The 6,876-nt window shown below is 34.0% G+C and overlaps 1 protein-coding gene across 4 annotated transcripts in view; it reads left to right on the forward strand.

Moving 5' to 3' along the window:
• Window positions 1–6,876, forward strand: part of MAST2 (microtubule associated serine/threonine kinase 2) — a 172,956-nt gene that overhangs the window by 19,625 nt on the left and 146,455 nt on the right. For 3 of the 4 annotated variants that reach the window (XM_025051926.1, XM_025051925.1, XM_025051927.1), the window contains exon 1: window positions 5,063–5,191. The gene's annotated coding sequence lies outside the window, so the exon portion shown is untranslated. Of the gene's footprint in view, window positions 1–5,043; window positions 5,192–6,876 lie in introns of those variants that run through there. The other variant, XM_015595180.2, reaches the window with a different exon arrangement.

Consider the following 6,876-nt stretch of genomic DNA (forward strand, 5'->3'; position numbering starts at 1 on the left):
AGATGAAGTGTTAGGTGGTGTATTTGGGCTTGTTCTTGTTTTTGGAGATAGGACTGCAATGATATGAACTTTCCTCTTATGGCCACTTTTGCTGTGTCCCAAAAGTTTTGATATGTTGTACTATCAATATCATTTGTTTCTATGTATCTCTTGATCTCTCTTTTTATTTCTTCTCTGACTCAGTTTTTCTTCAGTAGTATGTTGTTTAATCTCCATGTATTTGTGGTTCTTTCTGATTTCCTTCTGCAGTTGATCTCTAGTTTCAAAGCATTATGATCAGAGAATATGGTTGGTATGATTTCAACCCTCTTATATTTGTTGAGGCTATCTCTGTGTCCCAGTATGTGGTCGGTTCTTGAGAACGTTCCATGTGCTCTAGAGAAGAATGTCTAAGCAGTGTTTTGGGATGGAAGGCTCTGCAAATGTCAATTATGTTCAGTTGGTCTACTGTGTCATTTAAGGATGTTATTTCCATATTGATTTTCTGTTTGGATGATCTGTCCATAACCGACAGTGGAGTATTTAGGTCCCCTACTACGATAATGTTTTGATCAGTTTCTCCCTTTAGTTCTTTTAGTAATTGCTTTACATATTTCTAGGCCCCCTGATTGGGAGCATAGATTTTAATAAGTGTTATGTCTTCTTGGTCCATGATTCCCTTTATCATTATGAAGTGTCCCTCAGTATCTTTTTTTACCTTTTTTATTTTGAAGTCTATTTCTTTTGATATTAGTACTGATACTCCCGCTTTTCTTTGAATGCCATTTGCTTGGAATATCATTTTCCACCCTTTCACTTTGAATCTGTGTTTGTCTTTGGAACTGAGATGTGTCTCCTGGAGGCAGCATATGGTTGGGTTTTGTTTTTTGATCCATTCTGCAACTCTGTGCCTTTTTATTGGTGGGTTCGGTCCATTTACATTTAGGGCGATTATTGAAATATGAGGTCTTATAGCCATTTTATGTGTGTGATTTGCTTTCTTTTTAACAGTAAGTAGTAGTTTTTAAATTTGATGAAATCTAATTTATGAATTTGGGTTTTTTTAAACTTGTACTTTGTGTTTTATCTAAGAACTCCGCCTAACTCAAAGTTACAAAAATTTACTCTTGTATTTTCTTCTGATGTTTTATACTTTTAGGTTTTATAGCCGGATTCATGATCAATTGGGAGTTACTTTTTGTATATGTTGTGTTCTGTATACGTGAAGTATGGGTTAAGGTTCATTTTTTTTGCATATGGAGATCAAGTCAAGGCTTTTCGATAGGGTTTAAGAGAACGGACTTTGATTACTGTGGCACCTGGATTTGACTCTTGGCAAGGTAGGAAGAATCTGCCACAAGGTATTCTAGTTACTTATTGGATTACCAATCATATGGGATAAGTCAACTCCTAATGAGAGTTAACCCAGGTTTTTAGCCTGATAGACAAGTTTTTAGTGTGTAGATTGCTGTTTTTAGCTGTGAATCCATTGCCTACTTTGAGTCTTATCCTTAATAGCATAGTAGTATAAGCACTGCATTAGTCTTATGGGTAAAGTTAGACTGAGATTTGCTTTGGTGTTATGGAGGAGGGAGATGGTTCTGAGCCAAAAGAGGGAGGACTCTGAAGACTCCCAGGGCAGAGGCAAAATAGCTACAACTCAGTACTCTGAATTAAAAGAGAAAGTGGTACTCTCTTAGAGTTGGAAGGAGCACATAGTAGGGCAATTTTCAACCTTTTAAAAATTTTATTTGACAGTTAAAATATACGTGGCATATGTTAGATACGTTATTGTTACAGTATTGCTACAATAGATAAATACAGGTTATGCATAATTTCTGGCATGCTCCCTGTCATTCTGCCTTTTAAAAATCTCACTTAAGAAAGAATGTTGTAATATAAGTCAATTGACTTTATTGTGTTTACCAAGAACCTGCTTTCATTTAATTAAGAAAGTAAATGTTGCAAATTTGAGCACTTTATTATCAATTTTAAATAATTTATAACACAAGCTTCACGGTTGATTAACATACCTGTGTGTTGGTGGCATCATATTGAAATTTTTGATCTAGTCTGGTGGTTCTCAAACGTTAGTATACTTCAGGATCACCTGGAGGGCTTGTTAAAACATAAATTGCTGGTTCCTTCCCCAAGAATTTCTAATTTAGTAGATCTGGGGTGAGGCCTGAGAATTTGCATTTCTGCCAAGTTCACAGGTGAGGCTGCTGCTGCTGGTCTGGGGAAAATCTGCCTTAGGCCAACTTTCACCTTTTTCAATATTTCTACTGGCATAATCCATTTTTTTTTAAGGTGGCCTTAAAAAAATTCACTGTTAGACAGTTCTTCCTTCTAATTAACCCAACTTCTGTTATTTTCATCCAGTAGTTCTAATTCTGGCTTCTGAAGTAAAAAGTTTACTCTCTTAAAATGTGGGAAATAGCCCTCTTGTAGTTGAAGAGAGTTATTCATGTCTCCTTTGTCTTCTTTCTTTCAGGTTAAACATTTATAGTTCCCCAAATAGTTATTGGAAAAGTGCTGTAATTTTAGTTATACGAATATTTACTATTGCCATAGCCATGTTTTAAATGTAAACTTGTTTTTCTTTCCGTATTCTTGGCTTGAGAAGCATACCACCCAAGTTAGAAACTTGGAAGTCATAGTAGGCTCCTTCCACTTTTTTAAGGTTAACTCTCTGTTTTGTTTAAGAATCATTTAATCAAAGAAACAATAGAAACCAAATTGATCTAGTTTGAGCAGAAAGGAAGAACTTATAAGGGTACAGAGGTATCCCACTGAACTTGCAAATGTAGTTTGGCTGGGCCTTGTAAGTGACTGGAAATGAGAACTAGAAAACTGCAAGAAGTTAGTAAGAAAGTTTTACTTCTCATAACATTTTTCTTTTTCTCTCGGTCTATTTGTGGTTCTGTCTTATTTGCTTCATTCTTCTATTCTGTTCCTTAACGACTTCTTGGGTGAATTCAGTAATGTTCTGCTATTTAAAAAAGTCCAGTCTAGTTGAGCAAAAGAAGCAAAACATCTAGCAGTTCATGCTAAATGATTCATATAAAGATTTTCATGTTATATAATCTATTCTGTTAGAAGCTTGGATAGTGGTTATCTTGGAGGATAGTAACTAGAAGGAAGCAGAGGAGTTTTCTGGGGTGCTTGGTTATGTCTTTTAAATAATCTTGATGCTGGTTATGTGGATATATTTAACTTGTGAAAATTCATTGAGTTATATATGCTTAGGTATGTGTACTTCCTTGAAATAAGCAATGAACTTCAGTAAAAGAAGACATCCTACTTTAAAAATTAAATTTCACATTTAATTTAATTAATATTTTCTTTCTCTTGCAAGGTTTTGACAGGATTAAAGCTTGGAATAAGAAGGAGCATGATCTGCTTTCGTTTTTCCTCTCTGTTTTCTGGCTTCTTTTCTTTGGTATGTTATGTTAGAGAATAGAGAGATTGAAAAAGATAGGACTTTCTTTTAAGTGGTGCTGATGTAGTCCTCTATTATTTGTTGTTCCTTTCTGGCTGAGATTATTCATACAGTGTAGCAGGCATCCAGGCAAGTGCTGGGCTCTCTCATGTAGCTCATTTGTAAGTTATTTTTGGGATGGGACTGTTCCTCTCCATGTTTCTTTCATATAGGCCTTTTTGGTAGGTTACTAGTATTGTGCCCAAACCCTGCTTCCATTGTGTCTTCCTTAATGCATAGATATTATTTCATCCTTGACACACTAAATAGTGGGAATAGAGACTGCTCCCTTGCTGCCTTCTCTTTTTGCATTAACTATTGCTTCCAATTCTCCTTTCTCCCAGCTCACATCAATTGCTTTGATGATACAGTGCCTAAATATTCCCCTTTATCCTTTTATCCATTTACTACCAAATTAAAAAAATACTTTTTTCTTTTGTTATTTTTCTTCATCAACTTCACTCTTTTCTTTATGCCTGAGTATTTGTAAATTATATTCTAGATAGCCAGCACCAACCAATATTAGTACTTTACTATGTTTGTAAACTCACCAATCACAGTATATGACCTTAGAGGTTTTTAAAAAATCTTTTCTCAAGAGGTAGACATTTTTCCATTTTTTTTCCCCTGTTACTTTTAGTATTGCCATGGTTGCAGTTATTTGAGTCTTGTTTTTCAAATGGCTGGTGACATAGTTTTCAGTTATTTTTCCTTATGTTTCTCATTTGTCTTTGTATTGTCCAGAGCAGTTTGATGTGCTACTTATCTTGTTTATTGTAGCTTCCATCATTGAAATATAAGAGGTATGCCTCATTTGTCTTTTTTTTTCCAAAATAGTTTCTCATTTAATGCTGTTAATTGGGTGGATTTGCTTCAGAATATCTGAATCTTGATATGTTGACATCCTTACTGAGTGAGGAGGGAGAGGTGTTGGAATATGATGGGCTAGACTAAAAGGTAAAGGAAAGGCACTGTCAGTGTTTCATGTTGTCTATTTTTTTCATGGTGCTTTTATACTTTTTCATTGAAAACGTATTTAACTCTTATAGACAAATAAAGGAAGCTCTAAACTTTATTTTAGTATTAATTGAATGTTAGAGGTATTTCTAACTTTGTATAACAGATAAAGGAAGGCGTATTATTTGTGAGTTTTTAAAAACTAAAATATGCACTTTATTTTTTAAAGTTTTCATAACATTTATTTACTTAATTGAAGAAATTATTTAAATTTTAAAATATGTTTTTCTTTACTGGATATAGGAAGAGTATGAATAAAAGTAGAAAAGTAAATAAAGATAACTACATGTGTACTCATTATGAATACATTTTATCAAAATGTCTTATTGTGTTATCTTGTGAGCCTCCTTCCCTGTTTTTCCTTTGGCATTTTATAATCAATGTCCCTCATCTTTCATAGCATACCCAAACAGCTTCTACTAAGAAATACGTTTCTGGCTATTGAGTAAGAAATATAAAATGTTGCCACTTTTTAACTGTAATGAATGTTGTAGAGATATTTAGTATAAAATTCTTATACACTTTCAGAAAAGACGTTAAAGACTTTTATTATTTTCTCTTTAAAGGATGCGATAAGTGGACTTAGTCCCCTGCTATTTAGGAAGCTCAGTAATCCTGACATATTTTCATCCACTGGAAAAACTAAACTTCAACGACAACTTAGTCAGGATGACTGTAAGTTACGGAGAGGAAGCCTGGCCAGTTCTTTGTCAGGTAAGTATCTAATTTTGTTTTTTTAAGAAATGTGGGACTGTGTTGTCAATATTTAAAAGCATTTTGACAGCTTCTTCTCTGTGGTGGTTTTATATAGAACCCTTAGAGCTAAGGCTGTCTTCCACTCTTTACTCCTTCTTTGTGGCAATGCTAACCTCCTGAATCAGCTAATATTTCTTGGTCAATCACTGTCACTGGTTATTCCCTTTCAATCTGACTTTTGCTTTCTGCTTACTTCTGTAGACTTCACATCCTTTGCTTCTTTTGGTTTTCTGTTTTTTTTTTCTTCTCCCATTTCAAAAATCCATTCCAGTGCCTATAGTATCTCCCTATCTCCTCCAAAGAAAAATCTAAAAAAATTCGGAGGGAAAAATTACACAAGGAAGTCATGGTCCAAATAAGAAGAAATTAAAATATGGTGTAATTTTAAGCAATCAATAGAGTATGAAAAAAAGAATCCATTTGACCTCTGCTAAACATATTAGATCAGTAGAGAAGAAAATGTGATCCTTCCATACTCCTTTGCTTAATATTAAACAATTTTCATTTTTGTTTTACTTTTGTCCCTTTTCAGGGCTATTCCCTTGGTTTTATCTTCTCATTTTTTGGAAATTTTTATTTTGTGAGAAATATATTTAATCATAAAGAGCCATTTCTTTTAAAAATCTTTTTTCAAAGCATTTTGCTCTTTTTTAAAAAAAATTTTAAAATTTAGTTTCAAGTATACAGTATATTGGTTAGACATCTATATAGTTTATAAAACCATCCCCTCAATTGCACCCTCCCCCCTGACCCTTCACCTAGCCAACGTATTAATGCTAACTGCATACCCTAGGCTGTGCTCCCCATCCCTGTGACCATCCATCAGCTACTAATTTGTACTTCTTTAGCCTTCACCCCATTCTTCTAGCCCCCCAAACTCCCCTCCCCTCTGTCCGTCACCAAATTGTCCACTATATTTGTGAGTCTGTTTTTGATTAGTTTGTTTTTTTTATTCCTTAGATTCTGCATATAAGTTAAATCATATAGTGTTTATCTTTCTCTGTCTGACTTAAATACCTTCTAGGTCTATCAAAGCAATATGTTTTTCCATCCCCTTCCATTTAGTCTGTTTCTTTTAATCTGAAGTGAGTCTCTTACAGACAACATGTAGGGCTCTTGTTTTCCTTTCCTTTCATTCACTCTTTTAGTTGGAGCACTTAATTCTTTTTCATTTGAGTTACTTATTGATAAGAATGTAGTTGTTACCATTCTTTATTCCTGTTTTTGATACATGTTTTTTCTTCTTAAAAAAGTCCCTCCAACATTTCCTGTAATACAGGCTTGGTGGTGATAAATTCCTTCCGCTTATTTTTGTCTGAGAATCTCTTTATTTGTTCTTCAACTCTAAATGATAGCTTTGCTGGATAAATTATGCTTGGTTGTAGATCCTGGGTCTTCATTCTTTAAATATTTTTTACCAAGCCTTTCTGTCTTGCATAGTTTCTTTTGAGAAATCGGCTGCCAGTATTATGGGTGTTCCCTTGTAGGTAATTATTTGTTTTTCTCTTGTTGCTTTTAATATTCTTTCTTTGTATTTAAACTTTGGAATTTTAATTCTGATGTGTCTTGGTGGAGGCCTCTTTGAATCCCTGATTTTTGAAATTCTCTGAGCTTCTTGGGGTTTTATGTCCATTTCCTTTACC

This window comes from Pteropus alecto, unplaced genomic scaffold (assembly GCF_000325575.1).
Source record: "Pteropus alecto unplaced genomic scaffold, ASM32557v1 scaffold25, whole genome shotgun sequence".
Lineage (NCBI taxonomy): Eukaryota > Metazoa > Chordata > Mammalia > Chiroptera > Pteropodidae > Pteropus > Pteropus alecto.